Source organism: Tenrec ecaudatus, chromosome 12, assembly GCF_050624435.1.
Source record: "Tenrec ecaudatus isolate mTenEca1 chromosome 12, mTenEca1.hap1, whole genome shotgun sequence".
Classification (NCBI taxonomy): Eukaryota; Metazoa; Chordata; class Mammalia; order Afrosoricida; family Tenrecidae; genus Tenrec; species Tenrec ecaudatus.
Window position 1 is genome coordinate 49,326,683 of NC_134541.1, and position 20,590 is coordinate 49,347,272.

The 20,590-nt window shown below is 38.2% G+C and overlaps 1 protein-coding gene and 1 non-coding gene across 3 annotated transcripts in view; both read left to right on the forward strand.

The window, feature by feature from the left end:
• The window catches only part of PCSK2 (proprotein convertase subtilisin/kexin type 2), a 282,423-nt gene that overhangs the window by 3,992 nt on the left and 257,841 nt on the right, over positions 1-20,590 (forward strand). The gene's annotated exons all lie outside the window — the stretch shown is intronic.
• On the forward strand, positions 15,741-15,904 carry LOC142423681 (U1 spliceosomal RNA). The gene has a single exon (XR_012779285.1). It is a non-coding gene; the product is annotated as a U1 spliceosomal RNA (small nuclear RNA).

A 20,590-nucleotide genomic window follows, 5' to 3' on the forward strand; every position in this document is an offset into this window, starting at 1 on the left:
ATTGTAAATTAAGGTTTTTAAAAATCTTTTATCTATGTAGGACTTAAGCTGAAAATAGTACACAAGTAAAATCCTGTGACAATGTTTACATGGTGATCATTTCTGAAATTTAAAAATAGCTAATAATAATGGTGCTGTCCTATAATCCAAGAATAAAGTTAGTTCCTTTTTTAATAAATCATTTTATTGGGGTTCATACAACTCTTATCACAATCCATACATACGTCAATTGAGTAAAGCATCCTTATACATTTGTTGCCCTCATCATTCTCAAAATTTGCCTTTCACTTGGGTTCCTGGAATTAACTCATTTTCCTTTTTTCCCTCCACCTCCCTCCCTGCTTTCCTCCATGAACCCTTAATAATTTATAAATTATTATTTTATCTTATCTTACTTTTTTTAGTGGATAAGTTTTCACAAACTGATGCCACATGTGACTAGACCCCTGATTAAGAAATAAAATACTGTCGGCATCCCATAATTCTCCTTCTGGTGCACTTTAAGTACTTACCAACCTCAGGCCAGTAGAAATAGTGCTGCTTCGTGTATTACAGTGTATGTATTTTTGTGAGCACAGATTCCCCTTTGGTTGACATTATACCTACGAGTGACCAGTTGAGCAAAGGAATATGCCTATATTCATCTTTATAAGGCTATCAGCTCTATTGTATTCTACTTCTTTTAAAATTACTAAACGTATGGGAATCAAGCAGCTCACAGCTGTTGTCTCACAGTTTCAAGAGTAGGGAGTCAGATACGTGGTCAGGTCTGCTGCTCCTGGCCTCACAGGCTGACATCAGTCTGTTAGCTCTCTGTATCCTCATCTAGAGACGTATTCAGGGAAAGATCTAGTTCCAAGCTTGTTGTGGTGTTTGAACAAATTCAGTCCCTGGTGATTATAGGACAAAATTATTCATGTTCTTGCTGTTTTTTATTTCAGAATTGTTTTCAGCTCCTCAAAAATACCCTTAAGTTTATGACAAATAGCCCTTAAAATCTTTCTCAGGAAGCATCTAGCCATTTTTAGGGCTCACCTGGATAGGTCAGGCCAACCTAGGTAAATTTTCCTTTTGATTAACCAAAATTCAACTGATTAGGAACCTTAATTACATCTGAAAAATCTCATCCTTTTTTCATACACTGTATGAAATGTTTCCTCACTGCACAGGGAACTATTCTACTCAAAATTTAACCCACACTTGAGAGGAGGTGATTATACCAGTCATGTACATCCGGAAGCAGCAATCTTTCAGGCCATTTCAGAATTCTGTATATATATTAAAAAAACAAACTGACAGTTTTTCAAAGTAATTTTATAAATTTATATTCCCACCAGCAGTACATGAGCCTTTTGGATGCTCCACATTTTCACCAATATTTGATAGTTGACATCTTTTCTCTTTTTCCATCTAATGAAAATCCCAATTCCCTGCTCCAAAAGTCAAGGCTTCTTTTTCCACAACAGTTTGATTGACATGTAATTCGTATACCATACAATTCAATGGTTCAATAAATCACATCAAGAAGAGTTGTACAATCCGTTTTAGGACACTTCCTTCATTCTTGCACTCATTGTTATGAGCTCTCCCGTTTCTTCCCAACTTCCCTGCTATACTGTCAAGGAACCATTAGTCCAGTTACCGTCTCTATTGATTTGCCTATCCTGTATTTTGTCTACAGGAAAACATTTAAAAACAAAACAACAATAACAAAGTAAAACAGATAAACAGCTCAATCAAAAAGAAACCAGCAAATATCAAAAGCTAGAACAAATTTAGGTGGATCATAAGGGAGATCAAATGACAGGGTGCTCAAGTTTAACCTAACTGCAACAATAAACTCCAATGCATTCTGCATAGCAGCAAGACTATTCTCATCTCTGGTCCATGGTCAGAGGGGATTCACCAGGGGCTTAATTCACATGTATTTCCTTAACTTTCTTTTAAAACTGAAAGAGCTTTAAAATGGCTTAAAAGGGAGATCAAATGATCAGACTATATTTTAACCTAACTGCCTGCCATAGTTAGGCATCGAGCTAACTCTTCAGGGCTCTCTGTCTGATAATATGGCTACTCACATCCCTCAGTTGTGAATCGGACTTCTTCAACAGAAGAATAGATAACCAAAAGATGAGGCTCTTTTTGCCAGAGAAATGTTTAACATGGGAAAGTACTGCCAGAAACCCCTCAGATTTACTGTGTGTTCTATTTTTAATTCTAAAATATGTTTGTTCGGTGTGTGTTCAGAAACCTTTTACAGTTGTCAAATCTTTCGCAAATTCCACCTTCCCTTATGCAACCCCACGTGGGATCATATCCTATAGATTACGAAGCTTGGCATCGACAATAACGTGATTGGGTGTGAGAGGAGGGTCATAGATTTGATGCTAAGTATTTCTGAAAGGTTTCCAATCTAAAAACCTTTAAAGGACAGTTCCTCTGGAACTGTTATGGTAAAAACAAACAAACAAACAAACAAACAGAACAACCCTATAAAACCAAAAAACCAAACTCACTGCCACAGAGTCAATTCCAATTAAGAGAAGCCCTGAAGGACAGATTAGAATTTGCCCTGTGGGTTCTAAGACTATAATTCTTTACAGTGATATAAAGCTCCATCTTTCTCCTGCAGTGTGGCTGGTGGTTTCAAATTGTTGACCTTGCATTCAGCAGCCAAGTACATGACCCTCTATGCTGCCAAGACAGAGTAAACCTGCCCAGGTGGTTCCTAGATTCTAATATTTACAGGAGCAAAAGCACACTAGCACATTTTCTGCTAGGGACCATCTGGTAGCTTCTGCTTTTCCAGTTAACAGCTCCGTGTGGACCACTGCACTAACAGGCCCCTTTAAAAGACTTTTAAAAGTTACGAAGTCCCCAGTACATATGACAGGTAGATTAGTATCCTCATAAAAAGGAATAATTGTGATCATCATTTTTCTATGCATTGGGATTAACACATATGTCCAATCATTTCATAGTTCAATCACATCCAGCAGAACTGTACATTTGTCACCACAATCAGTTTCTACATGGACCCTTGACATCATCGCCCCTTCGCCTGCCACCACCTTTGTGTCCTCCTCCCCCAAATACCCTTATTCCATTCACTGATTCTATAGATTCATCAGTCCTGGTTTTCATACTCCACCAAAATGAAAAAATGTGTGCTATAACTTCAAGAGTGTGATCCCAATGACATAACACTCGAAGATACCTCCTAATATGTACAATCAAAAACCAAACCAAACAATACAATCCCAAAATGCATAAGATTCAAGTCAGGTTTCTGACTTTGGCCTTCTATACTCAACTCACCAATGCACTCAGGTTAGGGACTGCTTTCCTTCTAGCCCTCAAGTGTGGGCAGAGAAAGTTCATTGGAGGTGTATTTCCTATATATTTCCACCAATTGATTTTGCGCACCCTTGTCATCTACACCCTTCTGCAAACCAGATTCTCAGATTTAGGCTCTGATACTAAACCTTCCCTTCAATTTAAAATTCTGTTTCACACTCCTTTGGTGATAGCTGATGGTGTGCTTCTTCCATATGGACTCAGTTGACATCTCACTTAGCTACTTGTTCAGAGACAAGTTTTTAAGACCCCCAGATGCTATTTTATCAGACAGCAGGCACCATCTACTTTCTTCACCACATTTTCCTATAACACCCTCTCTTTCGGGTTCCCTTCCTGGAGGTGATGCTCAAACAGGGCCATGATGTGAGAACCAATTGTTCTTAAATTGGAGCTGGAATTTAGGGTGAGCCCCCCAAACCATTCTTAGAACTATGTTTGTTTGTTTGTTTAGGTTTGGTCTTTAAATTTATTCTCACTTGGAAATTAACACAAATGTCATGTTATTGCATTGTTCATTCTCATCAAGCAGAACTGTAACATTGTTTCCATAATCAGTTCCCAAACATCCTATTTTTTTCCCTGGGTACCTTGACATCATCTCGTTTTTATCACCTTCCCTTCACCTCTTCCCCGAACCCTTTGTTCTACTTGATATCCCTATAGGTTCCTAAACCCTGATATGAACAAACAGAAACTAAACACATCAGAATGGTCATCACTGCTTTGTCAGAATAATACATATTTTAATAAACTATATAGGGCATTGATGTAGCAAAACCTTATTTGTTCGCCTGCCAACATCTCTCCTAAAATTGGTACAGCTGTCTCAGACACCTTGGATTGTCCTGCTTAAGTCCTCAAATTGTAGGTGCATCATTTTTTTTTAATTTCTGGTTTGAGATATTACAATTGCACCTGAGGTTGGTAAAAGAAACTTAGTATATTAGTATTAAGTAACTATATTTTACCTTTCCCATTATCTGATTGTCATTTTACACTTAATATAAATCAATTGTTTTATTTTTTAGAGTAAATACCACTGTGGACTATTATCGCAGTCCTAGAGTAGTGACTACTCATGGAAAACCCAAGGTATTTCATACTTTTGTGCTCTTGTCATAGGGAAGAGTGGTTTGGGGATCACAGAAAAGAGCTTTGTGTTAACCACAAAGAACTCTGGTCTGAAAGCCAGTCCAATGACTTTACATTGTCACACTGAATCCCTTCAACCTGACCCCTTACAAATCCAGGAATTCTGGAGCAGCATAATCCATATATTCACATTTTGTTCACACAAACTCTATTGAGCCCCGAGGGGATGAAATACAATGAAGGGATTGGTTCTGCAGACAAGAAAATGATGAATTCAGGTGTATGTGAAATTAAAGCATTTGTTAGTTCTGTGGGTTCCTGATCTGATAGTATCATCCAGGCTTATTTTATGAGTTCAAATGTAAAAATATCTGTTTTAGCCGTTGGTTTCCAATTCTTCACCCAAAATCGCCACCTTTATGATCTTATAGCCTATTGTAGAAAATAGAGGCTGAATGCACTTCCCCGTCCTATCTGGTTACTCAAAGAGATAGCATCCTCTCTGTGGGCTACTCCTTTTGGCGGAGGAACCAAAGGTAAATATCAACAATTAGACTTCACTTCTGCATGAGCGGCAGCTCTGTAAGGAAGTTGCTAAAGCTTCTACCCCTTTATGCTTGCTTTACTCATCTAATAAGGTGGCTTCTTTGCTTTGTGTCTGAAAACGGCTTGCACTACTTTTAATTTTAAAACAATTAGCCCCAAAAAATGAACGAGGTTTTGAAATTAGAAAATAAATTTGTGCCAATGTTAATTTCTTGGTCTTGAATTTTGTATTGTCTTATTCTTAGGAACAACGTCATCTACAATTTAATTTCAATTTACTAAAAATGTTTGAAGGGTTTACGGAAGATATTTTCCTTGTGCTTGCCTTGCAATGTTTTTACAAATCTAGAATTATTTAAAATGTCTAAAAAATTGAAAATATGTACATTGGCAAACTAACATTAGTCCTATCTCTCTGAAATGGAAAGAGGTCAAAGTTCTTTAGCAGCCATGAAGGTTTGGTTCCTCATTTGCTACTATTTAACTGTAACTGTAGGCAACTATGTACCTTCCTGTGCATCATTTTCCTACCTGTATGATCCAGACTTCAGTTAGATATACCTGGACTCTTGCGTTCTAGATAAGACCCACCTAAACCCCAATTATGAACTCTATAGAAGTATAAAACCCTTCCCAGTATTAATAAAACTCTAAGGATGAGCATTAGATCCTCATTTATCCCTGGACACAGGTTCTGCTTCTACTAAACTTCACTACGTAACACATGGTGTCTCCAACTAACGCATGTGTCCATTCCTCCTCGTGGTGATTCCGATGTAAATCTTGGCCTTTTCTTCAATATCCTTGCACACACCGAGTCCTGAGAATCTATCCAAGGCATTTGAGACTATGATATATTTTACTGGAGAGGGTAGAGGATAGAGAGACGATTACTCTTGTGAAACAGAAGTCACATTAAATTAGGCACCAGTCCTGCTTTAAAAAGTCCTCATTTGTAGTAGGCCTTTGTCCATGTCATGCTCAGACTCACATATCTTGCTGGCTTTTCTCCTCTCTTTCTCAGTCCCTAGGTTTCCTTAGCATCCCCTCCTGTCATGGGGTGCGTGGAGGCAAATTCTTCTTAGACATGGCAGGACTTTTTGTTGTTGTTGTTCTGAGGCACTATAGGGTAAACACTGGGCCACTAACTGGAAGGTTGGCAGTTCAAATCCACCTGTCATACAGCCACTTTCTGTTTCCCGGAAGATGTGCAGTCTCGAAAACCCTGACACCCACTCTCTCTCTCCCCTACATATTTTTGTACTTATAGACCCTCTATATACCTTCTGCATATCATTATGAGTTGAGATTGACTCAGTGACTCAGTTATTTTAGGAAGCCACAGCCTCAAAGCTGTATGAACCATCACAGCCACCTCCCCCAAGTTAAGACAATTCCCTTACCTAGAAGAACTGCGTTTCCAGCTAAAGGTAACATTCTCTGCCTCACGAGCTCTGGAAAGTAAGATACAGAGGTAGATGCTCTTAAAGATATTCCAATATGAAAATGCTGAGACGTGTGCTCACTTTTATTATGCAAAATGGAGTTAGCTTCATTGTATGTGTCAACTATAAAAGTATGCAAACCTTATTGTAGGGTATAATGTAGAGAAGAAAATGAAGGCATCCTAAATCGACCTGTTACTAAAATTTGCATGAGCATTCGATGAGCATCCTGCCAAAGAAAGAATTCCATTTACACATGCTATTTTGGCTTTTTAAAACAAAGGTGTTAGCTACATGAGATTTCATGCGGCATCCATAAAAGCACATTTTAAAAATCCCCTTACTTTGAACTCATCAATAGGAGAAACCAGTCACCAGAAAAGGACACGTGTTGGTAGAGGATCCGTGAAATGGGAGAAACCTTCAACAAGGGATATTGACACAAGAGCCAAAACAATAGACTCAAATATATAAATCATCGTAAGGATGTCGCAGGAAGAGGCAATGTTTTATTCTGCTATTTACAAGATCACCATTTCTCAAAGCTGATTTGGTGGCACCTTGAAATAATAACAAGTCATATATAATACTGAATTAACCAAGTTCAGCCTTCTTTTGGTTCATTCTAGGCTTATTGAAGGGAAAACTTGTTGCTGTAGTTGGTAGCAAGTAATTTCCCAGCATAGACATTTTCATTTCTTCCATCCCTACATCATTTAGAGATTACTCTAAACCCAGTACTGATTCTTCTCTCAGGCTGCTCCAGAAAGTTTGGGCCTAACTAGAGCCAAGTCTATAATTAACTTGAATCTTTTCCCTTGAAATACATAATTACATTTTTGTGTATGTGTTTTTTTGTTTTGCCCTTTCAATCATTTTACTGAGGGCTCTTACAGCTTTTATAACATTCTAACAAGCATATTTATACATGTGTATGCTGCCATCATCATTTACTAAACATTTACTTTCTATTTGAGCCCTTGGTATCAGCTCCTCTTTTCTCCTCTGTCCCCTCTCCCACCCTCCTGAACCCTTGATAAGTTATAAATTATTATTGTTTGCATATCTTATACCAACCACTGTTTCTCTTCACCCACATTTCTGTTGTTCATCTCCCTGGGGTGGGGGGGATGGCTGAGAATTAAGTGTTGCTCATATCAATCACTTCCATTGGTTCTCTCTTGCTCCCCTCCTCTGCCCATCTTTCCCCTACTCTTCTGGCATCCTTACTCCCATTTCTAGTCCTGAAGGGTCTATCAGACTTGCATTCTGTGCATCCTAAGCTCTTTTAAAAAAAAAATTGGGATTTGTATCACAATCCATACATACATCTATCCATTATGTCAAGTACATTTGTACATTTGTTGCCATCATTGTCCCATAAACATTTTCTTTCTATTTGAGCCCTTGGTATCAGTTCCTCAATGTTCCCCCTTCCTCTCCAACCCTTCCACTCTCATGAACTGTTGATAATTTATAAATTTTTGTTATTTGTTCATGTCTTACACTGTCCGATGTCTCCCTTAACCCATTTTTCTATTGTGCATACCCCAGGGAGGGGGTTATATGTAGATCAGTGTGATGAGTTCCCCCTTTCTCCCCCCACCTATCCCTTACCCTCCTGGTATTGCTACTCTCATTATTCGTCCCGTGGAATTTCTCTGTCCTATGTTCCCTGTGTTTCCAACTCTTATCTGTACCAGTGTACATCCTATCTTCTAGCCAGCTTTGTAAGGTAGAATTAGGATCATGATAGTGGGGTTGGGGAGAAGCATTAAAGAACTAGAGGAAAGTTGTATGTTTCATCGGGCTATACAGCATCCTGACTGGCTTGTCTCCTCCCCACAACCCTTCTGTAAGGGGATGTCCAATTGCCTATAGATGGGCTTTTGGGTTTCCATTCCAAACTCCCCTTCATTCACAATGATGGGACTTTTTGTTCTTGGACGCCTGATACCTGATCCGTTCAATACCATGCTATGAAATGCAGGATTGCATTTTTTACTCCCAATTCAACTTCTTGAGTTTTGGAGTTCAAGCTTTCTGAAGATATGCCTCCTGGCAGTGCTTCACAGAGTACTAGATTGATCAGAGCTAGAATTACAAGACTTCACTCTTTGTATCATTGATTGAGTTTCATTTGGCCAGAACAGTGTCTCAGTTGTCACACTCCTGTCTAACATAGTTATACTACCTACTGCATTCCAAATCACTAAATGCTCTGCTATTGTCCAAAGAACACTTCAACCAGAGAGGTGGAGTCATGCACATCGAATTACACGGCTACTTAATGACTTGTTTTATAATCTAGACCTTTCTGATTTATGAGCATCCATTCAACAAGCATTTATGAAGCGTATATTCTGTGACAGATACTCAGGAATAAAACAGACATTGACCTCGTGGGTGTGCTGTCTGATTAGTCCCGTGTTTATCTCCTGAGAGAACATTCTTTTCAATACAGAGGAATAATTTTGAAAGAAGGAAATTTAGGCAAAATGTCAGTAGTTCAATTTTCTTTTTTAAGTTTAAGATTCTGATCTCTGTTACTACATATAAAACAAACATTGCATATTAATTAAAAAGGAAAAGAAAAGCATTTCCTTACTATTAAGTATGCATGATCCATTTTGTTAAGGGATTGCTGGACTTCTTTGGGAACTTATAGTTGACTGGTTGACAATAAGAAGGAGACAAGATGCTCAGGAGATGGCCATCCCCACACTGAGACATGACCTGATGGACAGGCTAGACTCTACCCCTTTACTCAAGTTGACCGGAAATTATATAACTGCCACATGGTGGCAGGTGTCTTTTTTCCAATAAAGATACTACACCCAGAAAGAAAAGGAGACAAGATGACTATAACAATGATGGACCTTACTACTAGCGATTGAAAAAAAAAATAAATCACAAATTTGAAAATGCAAAGTAAGGACCTAATTGGGAAAATGTAGACCGAAAGAGTGTCCAGGTTCCCAGTTTAGGAATTTGGTAATAAAATATGTTTTCCTCCAGAAAGTGTCTAGGGTAGCGATACCTACTCTTTGTACTATTCACGACTGGATCTAGTCTATCCGAAGGAGATTTATGGTCTGAATTGAAAAGTGTGATTTGTCCTCTTGTCCTTCTGGGCTGTCAATCAGACTAACCTCACTCCTGCCCTGGATGACTATATATGTATATATATTCGTAATGAAAAGAGATGTTTAATCTGTACAGTACATTCACTTTTTGATTGATTAATTGGGAAATATAACCATGCTGGAAAATATTCTCCTCTATCCTTTTGCTCTTAAGTTGACACTGAAACCTTAGGCTTCAGAATTTTTGCTGAGACCAGCTTGCCTTGCACACAATCTAGGGAAATTAATGTTGGTCTCTGGGCAGCTATCCACAAATACAGAGCCCACGCTCTGAGTGACCTGGAAAGGGACATGTGCTTTATTGGACAGAAACTCTAGGGGGAGGGAAAAATAAAGAGAAAGAGCGTGAGCTTTCAACTCAGCAAAACCTTTTCCGAAATTCTGTCTATTCATATGTAAAATGGAGATAATAACATCTAAGTTGTAGGACTGTTATGATTGGTAAATTGAATAATGTTTGTATAGAGACTGATATATATTAAGCAATGTGAATTTCCAGAATAGCTTTATCCTATTTAAACTGTTTTTTGGGGGGGAGCTAGCAACAACCTAGCTTGTGGGTCTTACACTGAGAATGGCCTTCCTCCTTCATCAGTCACTCCATTGGCAGATCTAAGGGGGTGATTTGAATCCTGCTTTCTAGAGAGAGACAAAAATTAGACTGTTCCAAAATCTCAGCCAATACCTTCACATTGATACGTGTGTCATATTTGGGGTGAGCATTCTGGTTCATTGTGACTCAGTATGGTAGGTTTATTAATGGCCTCAGTGATTGGCCTTCATTCATTTTTTCCCCTTGAACTTTAGCATTGTACCCTGCTCAGACTCTGGTTTAGCCTCTTGACTTACTTTGGACAAAAGAACCCACCAGAAGTCCTGTATACTAATTCAGTGCACACTCAGGAGTCCTTTCACGTATTTATTTCTCCTTTTGCACTATTGGATTTCCTTTTACAACTTTAACTTTTCCATAAGAACAAGCCTGCATGGTTCTGTTAAAGGATGGAAGTCCACGTGGGGAACAAAGGTACCCAGCGAAAAGCTTCACCCACCCACCCCCAAAATCAGAAGCATAGTAACTTGTTGTTGTTGTGAGGTGCCATTGAGTCAGTCCCAATCCATACTGACCCTCTCTGCAGTCAAAGAAACACTGCCCCATCCTGTGCCACACTCCCAATTCTATGTCTGACCCATCGATTCAGTCACTATGTCAACTAACTGACCCCAAATGTGTTAGGTCAAGAATCAAGCAGCTGAGGTTAAATTGCTTGCCCCATCCCACCTCCTAAATTATCCACTGAACTAAATAAATGGCTGTTGTTATAATCCACTGATGTTCTCAGTAGATGGTAGCACCGCACTGTCATGACAGTGCATAGCTGATGCTTCGGTGAAAGCAGGGCTCTTTGCAGTGTGGAAGAACCTCAGTGTGGACCTGTGATAGCTGTCAACCATCGAGCAGCAAACTCACTCCACACATTGCCCATATTTTAAAGGTTGAGCCACAATCCCATTCTCTTAAGTTTCTCTCGAGAGAGGCCGCCAATAGAAGTGGGTGGTATTTAGTTGACTGAAGAACAGAACAAGTGCTCAATCTTGAGCGTGAGAGGAGGTCCATTTTCTTGCTTTCTTGTCATATTGTTTTGCATTCTCTTTGCACAAGTTTTTTAGCTTGTTTATGTATTAGGTTTGTCCTTAAATATTTCATTTTGTATGTGTGGCTATTGTAAATGGTATTGTTTTCTTGATTTTCTTTTTTAAGAGCTCTTTGTATATAGGAATTTGATAAATTTTTATGTATTAATCTTGTACTCTGCTACACTGCAGACTCGAATTATTTTCAGCAGTTTTCTTGGTCGGTCTTCGGGATTTTCTACAAGTAGAAACATATCCTCTACAAAATAGAGAGAATTTTACTCCTTCTTTGCCTACTTGGATACCTTTAATTTCCTTTTGTTTTCTAATAGCTCGGGTTAGGACTTTCAGGACAATATTGCAGATGGGGTATATGGCTTTTACTGTGTTGAGAAAGTTCTCTTCCAGTCATATTTTGCTAACTATATCGCTCTTAGGAATAGGTATTGTATTTTGTTAAGTGCGTTTTCTGCATCCATTGATATGATCAGAGTGATTTTCTTTGGTTTCCTTTATATGATGGATTACATTGATTGTTTTTCTAATGTTGAACAAATCATACATCTAGTATGCTTCCTATTTGATCATAATATATTTTTTTTGATATTTTGTTCAGTCCTATTGGCTAGTATTTATTGAGAATTTTTGCATTTATGTTCATAAAGGATATTGTTCTATAATTTTCTACTCTGGTGATATCTTAGCCTATTTTAGTATTAGAATTATGCTTACTTCATAAAACAAGTTCGGGAGTTTGACAACTTTTCCTATATTCTGGAATAATTAGCGTAAAGTTGCGGTCAACTTTTCTCTGAGTTGGTAGAATTCCCCAGTGAAAGTGCCTGCATCTGGGCAATTTTGGGCAGGGTTTTTTTTTTTTTAAATGACCTGGTATATTTCCTCCTTGTTATGGTCTGTTGAGGTTTTCTACATCAGTCTGTGTTCATGTAAGCAGACAATGTGTCTTTAGAAAGTTATTCATTTCATCTAGTTTTTCAAAATTATTGGAGTATATGATCTCTATTATTTAAAAAAATTGTTGGTTCTGATGTGATGTCACCCTTTCATTTCTTATTCTTGATATTCTTGGTATCTCTTTTCCTCTAAATATTTTCCCCCTCTGTTAAGTCGCTTGTCAATTTTGTTCATGTTTTCAGAGAACCAGCTTTTTGTATTGTTGATTTTTCCATTGTTTTCAGATTCATTTATTTCTTATCTAATCATTATTATTTCTTTTCTCCTTTTAATTAAAGGTTAATCTGAAGCTTTTTAAATTATTGAAGATGTTGGGACAAGGCGTTCATTTTGGTTCTCGCTTCTTTTTTAATATGCATGTTTATAGCTATAAAATATACTCTCCCTGAATATTTCTTTTGCTAAATTCCAAGGGATTATTTATTTTTCATTCTCATATTATCATCCTCATTTTTTTCAAGGAGGTTTAAATTTATTTGAACATCTAATCATTATCAAGCGTGTGTTGTTTAGTTTCCAAGTATTTTGGAGGGGGGTTCTCGTTTTTTTCTACTGTTGATCGCTAATTTGGGAGTTTTATGTCTGATAAAATGGTTTGTAGTACATCAATGTTTTTCAGTTTATGAAAGTTTGTTGTTGTTAGGTGATATCCAGTTGGTTCAGACCCATAATGACTTCATGCACAACAAAACAAAACACTGCCCGGTCCAAAACACCATGCCCATAATCGTCCCCATGCCTGAGCCCGTTGTTATCGCCGCACTGTCAATCCGCCTCTGGAGGGTCTTCCTCTCCTTCACCATTCCCCTACTTTACTGGTCGTGGTATTCTGCCCCAGGGATTGGCATCTCCTGACAACACGTATGTAAAGTATGCAAGGTGGTGTCTTGCTGTCCTTATCTCCAAAGACCATTCTGGTCATGCTTCCTCCAAGACAGATTGCTCTGTCCTTCTTCAGTCCGTGGTGCTCTCAATATTCTTCTCCAGCACTGCAACTCAAATGCACCGATTCTTCTTTGGTTTTCGTTATTAAAGGTCTGACTTTTGGCATGCTTATGAGACACCTGAAAACACTATAGGTTGGATCAGGTGAGCTCAGTCCTCACAGTAACATCCCTGCTTTGCAATAATATAAAGAAGACGTGTGCAGCAGATTTACCCACTGCAACTCATCTTTTGATATATGAACTGCTGCTGTCATGCGTATTGGTTGTGTAGCCAAGCAAGATGAAATCATTGACCATTCAATCTTTTCTCCATCCATCATGACGTTATTCAATGGTCCAGTTGTGAGGATTTTTGTCTTCTTTAATTGGTAATCTACACTGAAGGCTGCAATCCTTGGCCTTCATCACCAAGTCCTCCTCACTTTCAGCAAGCAAGGCTTTGTCATCTGCATATAGCAGATTGTTAATAAGCCTTCCAATAATTCTGATGCTTCATTGTTCTTCATATAAATACATTATCTTAATTGTTTGCTCAGCATCCAGATTGAATAGGTATAAGGAAAGGACACGACCTTGTCGCATACTTTTCCTGATTTTAAACCATGCAATATCCCCTTGTTCTGTTCCCACAACTGCCTCTTGGTCCATGCGCAAGTTTCTCATGAGCACAATGAAGTGTGCTGGAATTCCCATTTTTCTCAAGGTTATCCATAGTTTGTTGTGATCCACACAAACGAATGCCTTGGCATAGTCAATAAAATACAAGCAAATATCTTTCTGATATTTTCTTCTTTCAGCCAAGATCCATCTGACATCAGCAATGATATCTCTTGTTCTGTGTCCTTTTCTGAATCCAGTCTGATTCTCTGGCAGCTCCCTGTCAATGTATTGTTGCAGCCATTGTTGGACAATCTTCAGCAAAATTTTTCTGGCATATTTTATCAGTGATATTGTTCTATAGCTTGAGAATTCTGTTGAATCCCTTTTCTTTGTGTGGGGTACAAATATGGGTCTCTACCCATTAGTTGAGCAAGGAGTCATCTTCCAGATGTCCTGGCATAGACAAGTGAGGGTGTTCAGTGCTTCACCAGCTTGTTGAAACATTTCAATTACTATTCTATAAATTCCTGGAGCCCTGTTTTGGGGTAATATTTGTATTGCAGTTTGAACTTCTTCCTTCAGCCCAATTGGTTCTTGCTTATTTCCTACATCCTGAAATGGTTGAATGTTGACTAGTTCTTTTTGGTACAGTGACTGTGTATTTTTTCCATCTTCTTTTGGTGCTTCATCATTCGATATTTTGTCCATATATATTAAGCCTTAATTTGTGGACAAACATGGTCTAGTTTAGATAATTTTTTGTGTACTGGGCCTCTACTCAAGTACTTCCTCAACAGAAGAACACTTTGTTGTAATAATCCAGCATTCTGAGATGCTCACCTTCCCGACATGATCGCTGAAGACAGATGGGTGCATAAGCAAATGGGGTGAGGAAAGCTGATGGTGCCCGACTATCAAAAGATATAGCATATGGGGTCTTAAAGGCTTGAATATAAACAAGTGGTCATCTAGCTGAGAAGCAACAAAGCCCACATGGAAGAGACACACCAGCCTGTGAGATCGTGAGATGTCGACGGGATCGGGTATCAGGCATCAAAGACCCAGAACAAATCATGTTAATGTGAATGGGGGTGGGGGAAGTACAGAGTGCCTACAGCCCATCTGTAGGCAATTGAACATGCCTTAACAGAAGAGTCGGGGGGAGAAGACAGGCCAGTCAGGGTGCAGTATAGCACTGATGAAACATACAACTTTCCTCTGGTTCTTTAATACTTCCTCACCCACACTATCATGACCCTAATTCTACCTTACAATTCTGGCTAGACCACAGCATGTACATGAGTACAGAAAAGAACTGGAAACACAGAAAATAAAGGTCAGATAAACTCCCTGGGAAAAATATTGAGAGTAGCCATACCAGGAGGGGAAGGGGAAGGGGAAGGTGGAGGTGAAGAAAGGGGGAACCAATCACAATGACCTACCTCTAACCCCTTTCCAGGGGGATGGACAACAGATAAGAGGGTAAGAGGAGACATTGGACAGTGCAAGACATGGGAAAATAACAATAATTTGTAAATCATCAAGGCTTCATGAGGGAGCGAGGGAGGGGGGGAAATGAAGAACTGATACCAAGGACTCAAGTAAAGAGAAAATGTTTTGAAAATTATGATGGCAAAAAAATGTACAAATGTGCTTGACACAAAGAATGTATGTATGGATTGTGGTAAGAGTTACACGAGCCCCCAATAAAATGATTTTTAAAGATTTTAAAAGCAGCTACACTGAAAGGAACATCAGTCAGTGTCTCGACAACTAATTAGCTGAGCAACTTTGGGCATGACACCAACTATCAGGAGATGGTGTACGAAACCACAATTATCTGTGATGAGACTGAGAGGTGATTAAAAAGCAAAGAAGGTGAACATAGTCTGTAGTATTATCATTAATGCAATGACTACAGAAAAATAATAAAGTTGATATTATTTACATATGTTGCTTAAAGTGTTCTGTACATGTATCGAAAGTCAAGTTGAATACTTACCTGGCAGGGAAGATACCATGATCATGAAGGTGGTTTTCCCAGGGCGAGGCTTATCCATTGCACTCCGGATGTGCTGGCCCCTGCGATATTCCCAAATGTGGGAAACTGGACTGCATCATTTGTGGTAGTGGGGGACTGCGTTAGCGCTCTCCCCTGGAACAAAAAAGAAAGTCAAGTTGATTGTGTTGTTTAGTTTTCTGATGCTCTGTCCCTCCAGAGAGAACATCTCCTACTTAATAGTTATACTTAATACTTTCTGTATTCTTGTTTGTTTGAACACTTTAAGAATTTGATTACTATTTTTACAGTCTTTTATTGGTGTATGCATGTCTATTATGATTATGCCTTCTTGTTCAATGTTAGATTTAATCATTATAAAATGTCCTTCATTAGTCATCATGATAGGTCTTGCCTTTAAGTCTACTTTAGCAGAGAGGACTATTGCCACTCCTGTATTTTTTTACTCCTGACTACCATTGGCTGGATAGACGGTTTTCCTCCTTTTATTTTTAGTCTACTTTTACATTTTGTGTCTGAGGCATGGTTTTCGTATGCAGCACATTGAAGGATTCTGTTTTCTTATCCAGTCTACTACTTTCTGTCTCTTGGCAGGTGTCTTTATTCTTTTACATCCACTGTCTTCTTTGATATGTGGATTTATTGCTGTGTGTTTTTTTGCTTTGTTTGTGTGTATGTGTGGTGCTTGTGGATTCTCCATTCTATATAAATTCCTGTGTTGAGTTCCTTTTGTTTGTAGATTTCTGGGTTTTGTGTGTTTAACTTCTTGAATTTATTTTTCATCTTTCATAACGATAGGGATGATTTCTTCCAACAACTCCACAACAATTTTCTTTGTACTTTTTGTTGTTTCTTCCTGTTCTGGAATTCCAATCATGTGCATGTTACCTTGTTTGAGGGTGTCCTACATAATTCTTAGGCTTTCTTTACTTTTTTGGTTCTTTTTAAATTGTTCTTCTAGCAGATAAGTATTTAGAGATTTCTCTTCAAGTTGATTCTTTTGACCTTTCACTGATTCAACAATATTTCCTTCTTCTCTCCACATATAATTTATTTCTGAAATTTTAATATTAATATTCTTTGTTTTGGTTAGAAAATTTTCTAATTTTTCACTTTTTTTCTGTTTGCTATTTCAGTGCTTTCCTGAATTCTTCTTATTTTATTCTTTATGGTTTTCTAGGTTTTTGTTGATCATTTTCTCAATCCATTGGAGGAGTCTAAATACTATATATATATTTTCAATTTCTTATCAGGTAATCCCATTGCCTTTTCTTCCTGAGAAAGTTTTCCTGGCTCTGTGTAGTAGTCATTTGTATGGACCACTTTGTCTTGTCTCTTTGTGTGAACTGAAACTATTTGATGTCTCATAGACATTGTAGAGCTGTTATATTTATATTAATGTAATGATTGTATGTTGGTGATATCTTACCCTCTTCCTCCCTGTCCCTTGATAGGTGTAATAGAGAGTGTATGTGAGTGGTTCATTTTTTGGTTATTTGTATAGCATAGTTGAGAGTAATGTTGGTTGGTGATTTCATTTATCTGTAGGTAATTAGGGGGTGGTGGTACAGGAGCAAGTAGTGATCCTCTCTCTGTAGGTTCATGCTGAAGGAGGTCTGAGTTTTATTGGGCCACATGGGATCAGGTGATGTTTCTCTTGTAGGTGTGTGTATGGGACACACACACACAGAATATCCATAAAAGATAATTAAAAGAATTAAAAATGAGGGCAAATCTGGTCAACAACAGCTAGCAAAAAAAATTAATGACAGAAAGTAAAGTAAAATCAAGGGTAGACAAAAGGTAGATCAAAAAAAGAAACTTCACAAACACAGTAAGGAAAATTAGGGAGGTGGGGAGAAAGGAAAAATAATATTAAACAAAAAATAGAATATAAGGAATAAGAGGAAAGAACAAAAATGGAAATCAGAAAGGATTTTTAAAAAAAGGGAAATGAAAGAAAATGAAAAGCAACAATAGAAGAAAAAAAAAGAAAGTAAGAGCATATGGTATGTGTGCACATACTCTGCCAGGTCCAGAGTTCAGAGAGTGGGTGGGGGTGATATATGGTCCTAGATGGAGTTCTGGCAGAACTCTGTGTTATTTGGGATCAGGCCACATGATGTGAAAATAGTTACTCCTGGCTCAGGTGGTGGCTGGGGTCAGGGCAGCTTCCTATAAAGCTAAGCTTCACAACCCTCCCTGGGGATGGCACAGGGGTGCCATATAGACCCGTGTATAAGCCGAGTTTTTCAGCACAAAAAATGTGCTGAGGAGGGAGGGGGAAAAAAAAGAGGACCTGATGCAAAGGGCTTAAGTGGAGAGCAAATGCTTTGAAAAGGATTAGGGCAAAGAATGTATGGATGTGTTTATACAATTGATGTATGGATATGTATGGATTGTGATAAGAGTTGTATGAGGCCCTAATAAAATGTAAAAAAAAAATGTGCTTATGCATGGGTCAGTGGTAACCCAGCGAGGTGTAGCATCCACTGACACTGCAGGACTTTGAATGTTTCAAAGCCGTCCTATGACATGTATCTTTGAATAAGCCTTTTTTTAATTAATTATTTTATTGGAAACTCTTATAGCTATCATAACATTCCATAGTTCAATCACATAAAGCAGTATTGAACCATTTATACCACAGTCGGTTTCAAAGCATTTTCTTTCTTCTTGAACTCCTTAATATTAGCTCCTCTTTATTCCCTCCTTCCCCCACCATATCCCCAGGAAATCTTACTATTTCTATTATTTAAAAAAATAATTTTATTGGAGGTTCTTACAGTCCTTAAAATAATTGTCAAGCACACTTATGCATACGTTGCCATCACCTTTTCCAAAACATTTTCTTTCTCTTTTACTATATATATGTGTGTGTGCATGTAGATAGATAGATACTGCCATATCTTACACCATCCAATATATCCTTTCACACACATACAATTCTGTGGTTCGCTCCCCTTGAGGGGGTTATACAGTCATCAATGCTCTCAGCTCCCCCTTCCCACCCCCCTTCCTGTAGTCTCAGGGAACCATTAAGCCTTTTAAAGACCGTGTGCGAATCATGTGGCATGAATGGATGTCATTTGGTCAAGCCCGACTAACAAAAGGAGGAACTCTCATGAAGCCTGACATAGAGTTAATAGCAAAGTGGGTTTGAGATGCATGGGAACACATTCCAGAAGACATGGTGTGACGTGCCTTCCAGAAATGTAGTATTAGTAATGCTATGAATGGCAGTGAAGACTGCGCTTTGTATGAAAATGACAGCAGTGATGGTGATGACGGCGATCTCAGTGAGGACATCGTCTATGATGACCTCACACCAGCTGAAGCTCTGCATTGGGATACGGATGATGATGAGGAATCCAGTTTTGAAGGATTTTAACTCTGTACATTTTAGCTTGGTTGCTGATTGAGCTCAAGGAATAGTACTCTTAAGGTATCATTGTTGATACCTTATTGTTTTTGTTGAACCTATTTTCCACTTACTGTGCTGGTTTACTAATGTTAAATGACTTGTCCTTTTATTTATGTTTTTTAATTTAAAATAAATATTTAAATACATTACCCACTGATGTTTCAATTTTTAGTAATTTTATTTTCATTTGTTTTTATTATTGAAACTCACCAATAGTTTCTGCATTTTCCACCCTAGGCTTATACTCAAGTCAATCAGTTTTTCTGGTTTCCCAGGTAATAATTAGGTACCCTGGCTTATACTCGGGTCGGCTTATATTCGAGTATATATGGTAGATACTGTGTGCCCTGCTGGTCTGAGGAGGGACAGAGTGCATGTACCTCCAGACTAAGGAGTGGTGAATCCAGCGCAAGATCCCACCATTCCCATCACTGGCCTCTACCAGTGTGCCAGGATGCTGTCTGGTGGAAAACTGCTTGTAGAAGTTTACCATAGCCATACCACGCTAGGAGAGCTGACATTCAACTACCTTTCACCTTTCTGGATATTCCTTCGTGCATGATGTTCTTGATGTCATTCCACAATGCATCAGGTTAATGCATCAAATCTGCTCTTAATATGCTCTCAAGATTCAGGTGGGATATACTCGATGTTGTATTTGGACTCTCATACACCTCTTTTCATTTTTTTCAGCTTCAAATTGAATTTTCAAAGAAGCAATTGATGGCCTGTTCCACAGTCAGTTTCTTGCCTCATTTTAGCTGCTGATATTGAGCCTTTCTTTCCTTTTTTAAAAAAATCATTTTATTAGGGGCTCATACAACTCCTATCTCAATCCAAACATATATCAATTGTGTAAAGCACATTTGTACATTCATTGCCCTCATCATTCTCAGCCTTTCTATTGCATTTTTCACAGATTTAGTAAATTTTATTTATTTTCATTCCATCTGGAGAGGTTGACATGTACAGTTGCTGTGTGTGTTTTCTTAAAATGAGATATCTGCATTGAAGACGTTGTTGGTCTTTCAAAATTCTATTATGTTATCCCGAACTTCATTCCTATAACCAAGGTCATTTCCCAACTACTATGCCTTCCTCTTTTTGTTTCCAGCTTTTGCAATCCTATTGCCCCGTAATTATCACTGTATTTGATTGAATGTTTGATCTATTATAGACTACCGATGCTAGAATTCTTCAGTTTCTTTATGACTAGTTTTATTAGTGCGTAAATTTGAATAATCATACTGACTAGATTTCCTTGTAGGGGTAGAGAGCGTATCCTCTCAGACAGCATGGTACTCTAAAATAGATCTTGAAATGTCTTCTTTGACGATTTCAGTGACCTCTTTCCTCTTGCATTTTTCATTCCTGGCAGAGTAAACCATACGATTGTCTGA